The sequence below is a fragment of the Heterodontus francisci genome, unplaced genomic scaffold (genome assembly GCF_036365525.1).
Source record: "Heterodontus francisci isolate sHetFra1 unplaced genomic scaffold, sHetFra1.hap1 HAP1_SCAFFOLD_255, whole genome shotgun sequence".
Taxonomy (NCBI): Eukaryota; Metazoa; Chordata; class Chondrichthyes; order Heterodontiformes; family Heterodontidae; genus Heterodontus; species Heterodontus francisci.
Window position 1 is genome coordinate 1,126,705 of NW_027142012.1, and position 14,345 is coordinate 1,141,049.

Sequence of the window (14,345 nt, forward strand, 5' to 3'; positions counted from 1 at the left end):
AAGATCTCTGATAGTGTCGTGCTACTCAGGAATACGATCGCCTACGTACGGGACAGGAGGGTGGACACCTGCCTCATCAGCCTGGACCAGGAGAAGGCTTTTGACAGGATATCGCACACACACATGATGGACGTTCTTTCCAAAATGGGGTTTGGGGAGGGAATCTGCATTTGGATCAAACTGCTCTCCACAAACATCAGTAGCACAGTCCAAAAAATTGGGTGGTAATCAGAAAGTTTCCAATCAAATCTGGAGTCAGACAGGGCTGTCCTCTTTCCCCTCCCTTGTGTGTTTGCTGTATCGAACTCTTTGCTGAGTCTATTAGGAAGGATGCGAACATAAGAGGGGTGACAATCCCAGGCAGTGGAGGCACTCAGGTCAAAGCCTCCCTGTACATAGATGATGTTGCTGCATTCTGATAAGATCCGCTGTCCATTCGCAGACTGATGAGCATCTGCGACCAGTTCGAACTGGATTCGGGAACCAATGTTAACCATGGCAAGAGCGAGGCCATGTTCCTTGGGAACTGGGCTGACCGATCCTTTGTCCCCTTCACTGTCAGGTCAGACTACCTGAAGGTGCTGGGGATATGGTTTGTAAGGGCCGGGACGTGCACCAAAACCTGGGAGGAGCGAGTAGCCAGGGTACAACATAAACTGAGCAAATGGGAGCAGCGATCTCTCTCTATTATGGGTAAGAACCTGGTCATCAGGTGCAAGGTGCTCACGTTGTTGCTGTATGTGACGCAGGTCTGGCCAATACCCCACTCCTGCGCTGTGGCGGTCACCCGAGCCATTTCCCGCTTTATCTGAAGACGCAAAATGGACAGGGTCCGGAGGGACACGATGTTCAAACCTCTGGATAAAGGCGAAAAAATGTACTCAACGTCGCCCTCAACCTGATGTCCACCTTAGTATGTGGCTGCATCAAGCTGTGCGTAGAGCCCCAGTATGCAAACACCAAGTGTCACTACGTGCTGAGGTTCTATCTGACCCCGGTGTTGCAAAGGATGGATCTGGTCACATTGCCACGGAACGCTCCATCCAGTTGGACCGTGCCTTCGCGGAAATGTTTGTGTGGAAAAACACCTTTGACCACCAATCCATCAGGCAGTGGTCAGCACGGAATGTCCTCAAGTATATTTTTGGAAAAGTCTGGAAGAGGAAAGACCGGCGGGAAAGCTCGGTCCAAGGCCAAGTCTCGCTCCTCCCGGGCTGGACTGCAGTTCCTGGTGGGCCGTGTTCACAGGCTCCTGAGAAAGGGCAACTATGCTGAGCGTGTGGGTGCCGGAGCCCCGGTCTATCTGGCTGCTGTGCTCGAGTATCTGACCGCTGAAATCCTCGAGTTGGCCAGTAACGCGGCCCAGGACAACAGGAAGACCCGCAACATCCTCAGACACCTACAGCTGGCTGTCCAGAATGACGAGGAGCTCACCAAGTTGCTGGGAGGGGTGACCATCACTCAGGGCTGTGTGCTGCCTAATATCTAGGCCATGCTGCTGCCCAAGAAAACAACGTTCGCAGACCTCCAATCCTCCGGCACCTCCCCCATATTCAGTGAGGATTTGAAGATGATCCTCAGCGCATCCACTATTTCCTCCCTGGCTTCCTTTAACAACCTCAGATGCAAACCATCTGGCCCTGGTGATTTATTCATTTTCAAGGATGTCAGACTCTCCAGTACTTCCACTCTCATTATGCTTATCGTATCTAATATTTCACACTCCTCTTCTTTTCCTACAATGTCTGCATCATCCCTCTCCTTTGTGAAGGCAGAGACAAAAAACTCGTTAATAACCCCACCCACATCTTCTGGATCCACACAGAAGTTCCCTTGTACATCTCTGATAGGCCATACCCTTTCCTTAGTTTTTTTTTTATTTCCAAAATATACTTTATTCATAAAAATCTGTAAAAATTACATTGCCAAACAGTTTCCAAACAGCACCAAAAAATACAAACATTGCAAGGGAGATCAGTTTCCTTCAATACTGTCATGAGTTTCTTCCCAACCCTTCCGTTTCACAATTGTCATGTCAATTACAGTTTTACATTTACAGCAATTCAGAATATTAACGATACAGTTCGAGGGGTTTCCCATGGATCCAGCCCCTCAGTCCAGCTTGGTGGGGGAACCTTACACTGTGGTCTTTCCCCATTGAGCCTTTGCTGCGGCTGCCCCAAGCTTTAGTGCGTCCCTCAGCACGTAGTCCTGGACCTTGGAATGTGCCAGTCTGCAACATTCGGTGGTGGACAACTCTTTGCGCTGGAAGACCAGCAAGTTTCGGGCAGACCAAAGGGCGTCTTTCACCGAATTGATAGCCCTCCAGCAGCAGTTGATGTTTGTCTCGGTGTGCGTCCCTGGGAACAGCCCGTAGAGCACAGACTCCTGTATACCCTTTCCTTAGTTATCCTCTTGCTCTTAATGGACTGATAAGACATCTTTGGGTTTCCTTCAAGTCGTTGTATCCAGTCCACATCCACCAAATCACCTCTCAGTTTTGTAAAATTTGCCTTCCCCCAATTTCGAACTTTTACTTTTCGAGCTGCCCTGCCATTACTTAGCTTTACAAACTCATTATTGCTCGTGTAATAAGTGTAATAAGTAGAATAATTTACCAGTTACTCACCGATCAGCTTCTTCCCCTGTACCATGGAGGCTGAAAAGGCAGAAAAGAAAAGAGAGACCAAAGAGCACCTCCTTCCCCTAGTCAGTGAAGTCCCTCACACATCAACTCACAGCTTTACACTCTGTCCAAACAGCACTTTCTAATTAGTAATTATTCATAAATTACACTAACTAAAACATTAGTAACCTGACCAATTACAAGGTAGCTATTTGAGGGTTTTTAAACAAAGAGATTTTTTCCCTATCCTGATTTCAGGTCCCACTCTGGACACTTGCTTTTGATTCCAGGACGCTGAGGGCAGGGTGCTGCCGAATATCCAGGCCGTGTTGCTGCCCAAGAAAACCAGCGCTCCGGGCACCAAAACCAAGTCAATCTGCCAGGATTTTATCAAATACCCAAAGGCTCTTTTCAGATCCACCCACAGTATCTGAAAGGGCTGATTACTGTCTGAAGTCTGCTGTACCCACACCTCTGTCTATCCCTCTTCATCTGGAACAACCAGTGTTATCTTCCATTCCTTTCACCATCATGTGTTTAACTCGCTTCTCCTCATAGACAGTCAGATATCAATGTAATAATGAAATGATCTGTGTCAGTGCTGGCCATTTCCCTGTCCTGATTTCAGACCCCACTCTGGACACTTGTTTCCCATTCCAGGACCTTCTTGTATTAATATTCAGCACCACCTGTCAGTCAGAAACTTGTCTCAATTAACCGATCCTTTTACTGAACTTCCAACTGCTGCTGTCTATTTCTAGAGGGAAAGAGCTGCTCACTGAATAAGGATGTGAGGGGAATGTAACCCGGCTGCTGGTGAGAAGGTCCCGTCTTCTCAATCAAAAACCTTTTATTTTCACAGAAATAACTTGTTAAATACAAATCTGATTCCAACACGTCAATAACAGGACAGAATGGGAACCTTTTAAAAGGATGAAGCAACTATTTCAGTGGCTTCTCACTGTCCCCCTGAAGCCTGTGTGAAGGGGAATTACCAATAGTCTGTAATTTATTACTTCCACACCGAGTTTGAGTTATTTGTCGTGTGAAAGATTGCTGAACGGAGTCTTTTACTGTCAGTTACGGATGAGAAGTTGACAAAAATTGGCAAAATAAAGCTGTTCATAAAATAGCACCAGCAATTTGAGTCGGTAAAAGCAAAATTGTGTTTCAAAAGTTTATTTAAACCGCTACGGGAAAATAGATTTTTATGTACTTTTCCAGTCGATCACTTCTTTTCCACAGTGAAATTGGCGGCTTTCACAAATTCAAATATTCTGCCAGGTTGACAGGTTCAACCAATGATTTTTTGTATTTTGTGCTTCGAGGTTCTCTGATTGTATCTTGCATGTGAGTTATTGGCTGTGTGGCCTAATGGATAAGGCGTCTGACTTCGGTATATTCTATGATGTTATCAGAAGATTGCAGGTTCGAGTCCCGCCATGGTCATTTTGACCCAAAGGGATTATGCAGGGCTTTGGGGATCGAGTCGGGGACTGAACAGATTGGAAACCCGACACAGACTTAATGGGGCGAATGGCCTCCTCATGTGTTGTCACTGACTTTATGAGAAGAGGGTGACCAATCAGAGGTGGGCTGGGGTTACGGCGGGCTCAAACTGCAGGAATTCCAGGTCTCTGAATGACTGAGCTGAAACTGATCAGTTTCACTGCAGGAAACACCGTCTCGGGGGAAGTAACATCACAAATAATTCCATTTGACTAATTATTCAATTATAAAACAATGGGCAGATGTGAAGGTGTGATGTTACTTTTCACTGTGAGGGGAGAATCCGCCATCTGGATAAATCAGCAACTTTATAACATCGTCTGTACGTTTGGAAAAGAAACGATGAAAACTCTCCCCATAACCCTGGTGCGGTGGAAAGGCTCAATTCAGAGATTGGAAGATAACGAGAGCACAACATAAATCATTAACTGATATTTCCGGCATAAAACACACCCCAGCTCCCGTTCCCGTGTCACTGCTGTCCCTATGAGGCGGTGGGTGACGCTGAAAAGAGACTTTGTTTAGTGTTTCTGCAGGAAAACCACAAAGATCCTCCCAGGCAGTGAAACTCATCTTCCCAGAATCTCCATACCAGATTGAAACAGAAAACACAAAGACAGTGAGAAAGTTCCAGAGAGTTACTGAGCATTAAAACCAATGAAATAAACCAATTCTAGAGAGATGTTGGTGCAGCTTTTTCAGAGAGATTGTGGGTGGCTCTTAAAAGAGCCGTTGTGTTTTGAGTGTTTTCACTACATGGTGGAGTTTTACTTGGAGTTGATGTACTTGGTCACTCACTTTGTCCCTTCTCACATTCCGAGCGCTTTATTGGGTGGAAATATTTATTCAGGCAGTTTCAACAGCTCAGAGCCGACATTGAGTCAGAAACCAGAAATGGGAGTACGGGACACAGACAAGGAATTGAGGCTGAACCTTTATAAATCTCACTGGTTGTAGGCCTCAGCTAGAGCATTGTTTCTAATTCCATGTTTCATACTTTAGCAGGAATGGCAAGGCCTTAGAGAGGGTGCAGAGGAGATTTACTAGAATGCATCAGAGATGCAGGAATTCAGCTAATGTGGAAAGAATAGGGGTCTGGGGTGTGTGAAGCTGGGGTCCTTGTTCTTAGAGCAGAGATGTTAATGGGGCAGTTAATAGTTGTGTTCAACATTGTGAAGAGTTTTTATAAGAATAAAGAAGTTTGACTGCAATTAGACAGAGCCTTGGTGAGATCACACCTGGAGCACTGTGTCCAGTTCAGGTTCCCCTTACCTAAGGAAGGATATACTTGCCTTAAAGGAAGTGTATCAAAGTGTCACTCGATTGCTTCCTGGGATGAGGGGATTGTCCTGTGAGAAGAGATTGAGTCGACGAGGCCGATATTCCTCAGAATCAACGGGTGGGAATCGGAAAGTTTGCCGATCCAATCTGGAGTCAGACATGGCTGCCCTCTCTCCCCTGTCTTGTTTGTTTGCTGTATTGAACCCTTTGCTGAGTCTATTAGGATGGATGCGAGCATAAGAGGGGTAACAATCCCAGGCAGCAGTGGCACTCAGGTTAAAACCTCCCTGCACATGGATGACGTCGCCGTCTTCTGTTCGGATCCGCTGACCGTGCGCAGACTGATGAGCGTCTGCGACCAGTTCGAACTGGCCTCGGGAGCCAAAGTTTAACCACGGCAAGAGCGAGGCCATGTTCCTTGGGAACTGGGCTGACCGATCCTTTGTCCCATTCACCGTGAGGTCAGATTACCTGAAGGTGCTGGGGATATGGTTCGGAAGGGCCGGGGCGTGCACCAAAACCTGGGAGGAGCGAGTAGCCAAGGTACGACAAAAGTTGGGCATGTGGGGGCAACGATCTCTCTCCATTGTGGGTGAGAACCTGGTCATCAGGTGCGAGGCGCTCACGTTGTTGCTCTACGTGGCGCAGGTCTGGCCCATACCCCACTCCTGCGCTGTGGCAGTCACCTGAGCCATTTTCTGCTTCATCTGGGGACCTAAAATGGACCGGGTCCGGAGGGACACGATGTTCAAATCTCTGGACAAGGGCAGGAAAAATGTACCCAACGTGGCCCTCATCCTGATGACCACCTTCGTGTGCGGCTGCATCAAGCTGTGTGTAGACCTCCAGTACACAAACTCCAAGTGTCACTACGTGCTGAGGTTCTATCTGTCCCCGGTGTTGCGAAGAATGGGCCTGGTCACATTGCCGCGGAACACTCCATGCAGTTGGGCCGTGCCGTACCACCTATCCTTCGTGGAGCAGTTTCTGCGGGAAAACACATTTGACCACCGGTCCATCAGGCAGTGGTCTGCACGGAATGTCCTCAAGGCCCTACGGGAAAAGGAGACGGTGGATCCTGTTGGATGGGTCCCCGAGCAGACCGTCAAAGTCATTTGGCGAATGCCTCATCACCAGAACTTTCAAACAAGCACCAAGACGTAGCTTGGCTGGTGGTGAGAAGGGCCCTCCCCGTCGGATCCTTCATGCACACCCGAAGTCTCGCCCCCTCCGCACAGTGCCCCCGCGTTGGCTGTGGTGGGGAAGAGACGGTCGCCCACCTCCTCCTGGAATGTGCCTTTGCAAAGCAGGTGTGGAAAGAGATGCAGTGGTTTTTGTCAAGGTTCATCCCAAGCAGCTCTGTAACACAGGAGTCTGTGCTCTACGGGCTGTTCCTAGGGACGCACACCGAGACAAACATCAACTGCTGCTGGAGGACTATCAATTCGGTGAAAGACGCCCTTTGGTCTGCCCGAAACTTGCTGGTCTTCCAGCGCAAAGAGTTGTCCACCACCGAATGTTGCAGACTGGCACATTCCAAGGTCCAGGACTACGTGCTGAGGGACGCACTAAAGCTTGGGGCAGCCGCAGCAAAGGCTCAATGGGGAAAGACCACAGTGTAAGGTCCCCCCACCAAGCTGGACTGATGGGCTGGATCCATGGGAAACCCCTTGAACTGTATCGTTAATATTCTCAATTGCTGTAAATGTAAAACTGTAATTGGCATGACAATTGTGAAACGGAAGGGTTGTGAAGAAACTCATGACAGTATTGAAGGACACTGATCTCCCTTGCAATGTCTGTATTTTTTGGTGCTGTTTTAAACTGTTTGGCAATGTAATTTTTGCAGATTTTTATGAATAAAGTATATTTTGGAAAAAACAAATATTCCTCAGAATTTCGAAGAGTGAGAGGTAATCTTACTGGCACCTAAAAATCTTAAGGGATTTAACAGGGTAAATGCTGGGAGGATGTTTCTTCTGGCTGGGGATCTAGAACTAGGGATCACAGTCTCAGTGACAGTGACAGTGACGCACAGTGGTTAGCACCGCAGCCTCACAGCTCCAGTGACCTCGGTTCCGTTCAGGGTATTGCCTGTGCGGAGTTTGCAAGTTCTCTCTGTGACCGCGTGGGTTTCCGTCGGGTGCTCCAGTTTCCTCCCACAGCCAAAGACTTGCAGGTTGATAGGTAAATTGGCCATTGTAAATTGCCCCTAGTGTAGACAGGTGGTAGGAGAATGGTGGGAATGTGGTAGGGAATATGGGATGAATGTAGGATTAGTATAAATGGGTGGTTGTTGGTCGGCACAGACTCGGTGGGCCGAAGGGCCTGTTTCAGTGCTGTATCTCTCTGTGACTCTAGAGATGTGGATGCTCAATCATTGGGTATATCCAAGAGAGAGATCGATAGGTTTTTGGATACTAAGGGAATCAAGGGATCTGTGCTAGTGTGGTAAGATGGAGTTGATGTAGGAGATCAGCTGTGATCTTATTGAATGGCGGAGCTTTTTCGATGGGCCGAATGGCCTACTCCTATTTTTTATGTAAAGTTCCATTCCTCTCAGGGAATATTTTATTTTCAAAAAGAGAAATACTGCACACACTGGAAATCTGAATAATAACAGAAGATTCTGGAAACACTCAGCAGTTCCAGCAGTATCTGTGGAGAGAGGAAGGGAGGAGCAATGTTTCAGGTCTATAGAAGGGTCACAGAACTGGACCATTAACCCGAGCTTCTCTTCTCCACAGTTGTTTCCGGACTGGCTGAGTGTTTTCAGTATTTTAGGCTTTTTCTTTCTGTATTTCATCCTTTTCCCATTTGACTATTTGCTGTGAAACTTGAGCGTTGTGCTCAATTCTTTGTGTCGTTGTGTTTTCTTTATTTGAAGTAATGTAAATAGTATCCTGAAATGAATTTGCCAAATGGTTGGGCAAATTGTTACAACCAGTTTTTGAGCAAGTTCTCCACATACACAGTGAAGGATTCCTTCACATTTGCGAAGACCATCCAGGACATGCATATCAATAGCAATGCCGTGTCCATGTGTCATTTGACATTGCTAGCCTATTCACCAATGTACCACTTCAGGAAGCCATAGATATTTGCACTGCAGTGCTATATCATGGTGATCTAGACCCGTCACCATTGTGTGAATCCGTATTCATTGAACTTATGAACTCGGCAACTTGCACAGTTGAGTTCAGTTTTATTGACACCATGTATCGCTGGTGTTGCCATGGGATCCCCTCTCGGCCCAGCTCTCACAAACATCTTTGTTGGATTCCATGACAAACCTGTTTTTAAGGGAATGACACCTAACCTCCTACCTCTTGCATATTTCCAATATGTAGATGATACGTTTGCTATATTTGAATCCGCAGCTGCATGAAATAATTTCCTTGCACGTCTTCATGGGCTCCATCCGGCACACAAATTCACCTTTGGAATGGAGCTGTCAAATGAGCTCCCTTTCCTTGATGTACTAGTTGAGAAATCTGCTAAGTGGTTCTCCACCACGGTCTACTGCAAACCTACCTTCACTGGCCAATACACGCGTTGGGATTATTACAGTTCCATGCGCTATAAGATTGGTCTTATCGACAACCTCATAAATAGGGCTGAGCCATTTGCTCACCATGCAAGCTTGATGCTGAAATAGGGCGAATCAAAGACATCCTGCATTACAATGGCTACACTGATCAGATCATTTCTCACTGTATATCACACAAACTTATAAACGGGCTGAAGGCCGTCATTTTGAGCCCTGAAAAGTGCCCAGTCTCCCTCAAATTACCCTGGAAGGGTAATATATCCCCAGTATTTGAGTAACAGGTGAGGCTCGCTGTTTCCAGCTGTTACTATGCAGGAGCAACAAGTGTGGTGTTCGCCACTAACAGGATGCTGCTGTCAAGCAAAAGAGACGTCCTGCCTATCACACAAATAAGTAACGTGATGTTTGAATTTCAATATCAGTGTGATGCTAGCTTTCTAGACCGTACATCCCAAAACTGGCGGATTGTATCAAATAACATGTCCCTTCCGCTGTTTGCAGTGGGCCCGACCCAACCAACCCGTGCTTGCAAAACTCAAAACACAGTATCCAACATGAGATGTGATTCCACAATAGGACAACATTTGCTAAATAATTCTCAGTGTGCTAAGAATTACACTGACAACTGATTTAAGACTGTCAGTAGGGCTCGCAGTGTGGTGCATTGGTGTGTACTGTAAGCTACATATATTAATGCACAGGGCCCTGTTCTTTGCAGACAGAAAGAACATGCACACACATTGTGCCAGTTTCAGCCAAACAAAATAAGTGAAAGCCATTCACTGGCTCATTCCACAGGGCAATGCCTTGACCAATCAGAGTCAAGCTGCCTGGTTTAAATTTCAAACAAAGCTGGGCAGTTATCTGTCAGTTACCATAAACTGGTGCATTCTGAATGGCAATGCCTCGACCAATCAGAGTTCACTTGCCAACCAATCAGCACTCTCTTCTCATACAGAAGAAAGTTGTTGTTTTCCCTTAAATTGGTATTCTTGCGGATTGCACTGCTGAGTGCAAGACGAAAACAACTGGCTACCAAAGTTTGGACAACATGTCACTATTTTCACGAAATGATTACTTTTATTTTCAATATAAAATTATAAAGCAATATGAGTGTAACATTTACAGACAAATTCTATTACCTCACATTGCCTGATTCTTTAACACTGACAGACTATGTGAACTACTGTCCCGATTTTGCAGTTCTCACTTCCAGTTAGCAAATGTCAGCAATCTGTGATACAGTGCAGTTTACAGACTAGACCGTCAACCACAACATGCAATAATTGTTCAGCTTATGTTGGACTGGTGGGATTTAGAAATACTAGGAATTGAGATGAGCTGTTATTGTATTTAATTATTTGTTTCATGGGATGTGGACGTCGCCAGCCAGGCCAGCATTTATAGTCCATCCCTAATTGCCCATGAGAAGGTGGTGGTGAGATTCCTTCTTGAACCACTGCAGTCCATGTGGGGTCGGTACACCCACAGTGCTATTAGGAAGGGAGTTCCAGGATTTTTACCCAGCGACAGTGAAGGAATGGCGATATAGTTCCAAGTCAGGATGATGTGTAGCTTGGAGGAGAACTTTCAGGTGGTGGTGTTCCCATGCATCTGCTGTCCTTCTCCTTCTAGGCAGTAGAGGATGTAGGTTTGGAAGGTGCTCCCTGAGTAGCCTTGGTGCATTGTTGCAGTGCATCTTGTAGATGGTACACACTGCTGCCACTGTACGTCAGTGATGAAGGGAGTGAATGTTGTGGACGGGGTGCCAATCAAGCGTGTTGCTTTGTCCTGGATGGTGTCGAGCTTCTTGAATGTTGTTGGAGCTGCACCCATCCGGGCAAGTGGATAGTATTCCATCACACTCCAGACTTGTGCCTTGTAAATGGTGGACAGGCTTGGGGAGTCAGGAGGTGAGTTACTCACCGCATGCTTCCTACCCTCTGACCAGCTCATGTAGTCACACTATTTATAAGGCGACTCCAGTTCAGTTTCTGGTCAATGGGAACCCCTAGGAAGTTGATACTGGGGGATTCAGCGATCGTAATGCCGTTGAATGTCAATGGGAGATAGTTAGATTCTCTCTTGTTCGAGATGGTCATTGCCTGGCACTTGTGTGGCGAGAATGTTACTTGCCACTTATCAGCCCAAGATTGGATATTGTCCAGGTCTTGCTGCATTTCTACATGGACCTCTTCAGTATCTGTGGAGTCGCGAATGGTGCTAAATTTTGCAATCATCAGTGAACATCCCCACTTCTGACCTTATGATTGAAGGAAGGTCACTGATGAAGGAGTGAAGAAGGTTGGGCCGAGGATACTACCCTGAGGAACTCCAGCAGTGATGTCCTGGAGCTGAGATGATTGACCTCCAACAGTCACAACCATTTTCCTTTGTGCTAGGTACGATTCCAACCAGTGGAGAGTTTTCCTCTTGATTCCCATTGACTCCAGTTTTGCTCTGGCTCCTTGATGCCATACTCAGTCAAATGCTACCTTGATATCAAGGGCAGACACTCTCACCTCACCTCTTGAGTTCAGCTCTTTTGTCCTTGTTCGAACCAAGGCTGTAATGAGGTCAGGAGCTGAATGGCCCTGGCGGAACCCAACTGAGCGTCACTGAACAGGTTTTTGCAAAGCAAGTGCCCCGTCGATGACATCTTCCATCACTATACTGATGATTGAGAGTAGACTGATGAGGCAGTAATTGGGTGGGTTGGAATTGTCCTGCTTTTTGTGTACAGGACATACCTGGGCAATTTTCCACATTGCCAGGTAGATGCCAGTATTGTACCTGTACTGGAACAGCTTGGCTAGGGACGCAGCAAGTTCTGGAGCACAGGTCTTCAGTACTATTGCTGGAATATTGTCAGGGCCCGTAGCCTTTGCTGTATCCAGTGCCTTCAGTCGTTTCTTGATATCACGTTGAGTGAATCGACTGGCATCTGTGATGCTGGGGACTTGAGAAGGAGGCCGAGATGGATCATCAACCCGGCACTTCTGGTTGAAGATTGTCGCAAATTCTCCATCCTTGTCTTTTGCACTGATGTGCTGGGCTCCCCCATCATTGAGGTTGGGGATATTTGTGGAGCCACCTCCTCCTGTTGGTTGTTTAATTGTCCACCACCATTCATCATTGGATGTGGCAGGGTGTAGATCTAATCCGTTGGTTGTGGGATCACTTAGCCCTGCTGCTTCTGCTGTTTGGCATGAAAGTAGTCCTGGGCTGTTGCTTCATCAGGCTGACGCCTCATTTCAAGGTATGCCTGGTGCTACTCCGGGCATGCCCTCCTGCACTCTTCATTGAATTAGGGTTGATCCCCCAGCTTGTTGGTAATGTTAGAGTGGGGAAATATGCCGGGCCATGAGGTTATAGAATATGGTTGACTACAATTCTGCTGCTGCTAATGGTCCACAGCACCTCATGGATGCCCAGTTATACATTGCTAGTTCTGTTCAAAATCTATCCCATTTAGCACAGTGGTAGTGGCACACAACACGATAGAGGGTATCCTCAATGTGAAGACGGGACATCATCTCCACAAGGACTGTGCAGTGGTCACTCCATCCAATACTGTCATGGACTGATGCATCTGCGGCAGGCAGATTGGTGAGGATGAGGTCAAGTATGTTTTTCCCTCTTGTTAGTTCCCTCACCACCTGCTGCAGACCCAATCGAGCAGCTGTGTCCATTGGGACTCGGCCAGCATGGTCAGTAGTGGTGCTACCGAGCCACTCATGGTGATGGACATTGAAATCCCCCAGCCAGACTACATTCTGTGCCCTTGCCACCCTCAGTGCTCCCTCCAAGTGGAGTTCATCAGTCTCTCGCTGTCTCTTGCTGGTTTGCTCAGGACCTTTCTCTGTCTGTTAATTTCTGAGTCCTGATAATCTCTTCCTGGTTTTCTGTGTGTCTTTCCCTGCCTGCCTCATTGTCGGTGCTGTTACTCCGTGTCCTTGTGTCATTGCGCAGTGAGGGTGAGTCCGTCAGCACGTGTGTTGCTGAGTCCGGGATTCTTGAGAAATCCGACTGCAATCCTATTTTTATAAAAACATTGGGGAAATAACACAAACAGTTCACTTTCAAAACATCAAGTATTTCCCCATAATAACAAGGTGCTTCCGAAGGCACTCGATTGCAATCAGCTTCTTCCTTCTCGTGAACACATCAATCAGTAACAAATCACTTTTGCTCATACGAACACAAACTGCAAACATGGACCAGCCGAGTCTCTCCCACTTTGTCAACCTCTTCCTGCAGAGCCTCCTCTCCACCACCAGATGGTGATGTTGGCCACAATAAAACCAGGACAAATGGTCACAGTGAGGAGACGGTCAGTAACAGAAAATAAAACAATCACAGGGAAAACCTTTACACAACAACAGGGTACATCTTTACACAACAGAAAACATATTTACACACCACGAAATACCTTTAGACAACAGGGAGAATACAATCATACAAATGCCTTGTTTCTCCATCTCAGTCTCGTTGTCTCTCTCTCTGTCCCTCACTTTTGCTTCCTCACAGTCTATTCTTGGTTTTCTGTGTGTTTTTCTCTCTGTCCCGTTGTCGATGGTGTTACTCAGCGTCCTTGTAACATTGTGTAGCCAGGCTGAGCCTCCCAACACCTGTGTTGCTGTAATAAAAACAGAAAATGCTGGAAATGCTCAGTAGGTCTGGCAGCATCTGTGCAGAGAGAAACAGTTAACAGTTCATGTCTGTTTCGTTAGTTCACATTAACTTTGTTCTCTCTCCACAGATGCTGCCAGACCTGCTGACTATTTCAAGCATTTTCTGTTTATGTTTCAGATTTCCAGCATCCGCAGTATTTTGCTTTTGTACGTGTGTTGCTATGTCTGGGACTGTTTGAGTGCAATGCTATTGCTTTATAAACAGCGTTGAAACAAACATTTATCTCGCGAACACACAGCACTAAAACACAGCTGGATATAAACAGCAGCCTGCAGCAGAGGGCGCAGTGGAAGTTTATTAACACAAATAATTCACCAACATTATATTTACTGCTATCCACAATCACACCACGCTTCATCTTAACACGTTTTACTCTTTATTTACATCAACTTCTTCCTTCCAGTAAACACTTCAATTTAGAACACAGCTTCCAAATCACCTTTATTCACAAACCCGAACACACATCAGCCCAGACTTTCCCCTTTCTGTCAACCCATTCCTGCATCACTGCCTCTCCACCAACAGTTGTTGCGAGAATCATACAATCATAGAATGGCTGCAGCACAGAAGGACGCCATTCGGCCTGTCGAACCCGTGCTGGCTCTCTGTTAGAGCAACTCACCTCATTTCACTCCCCAGTCAGTTCAATTTTGGAGGTGGGAAAACTTCTCGAAAGAATAATTT

The 14,345-nt window shown here is 46.6% G+C and overlaps 1 protein-coding gene and 1 non-coding gene across 2 annotated transcripts in view; both read left to right on the forward strand.

The window, feature by feature from the left end:
• Nucleotides 1-14,345, forward strand: part of LOC137366207 (histone H2B-like) — a 76,038-nt gene that overhangs the window by 33,635 nt on the left and 28,058 nt on the right. The gene's annotated exons all lie outside the window — the stretch shown is intronic.
• Nucleotides 3,987-4,075, forward strand: trnar-ucg (transfer RNA arginine (anticodon UCG)). Its single transcript is given in 2 exon segments — nt 3,987-4,023; nt 4,040-4,075. It is a non-coding gene; the product is annotated as a tRNA-Arg (tRNA).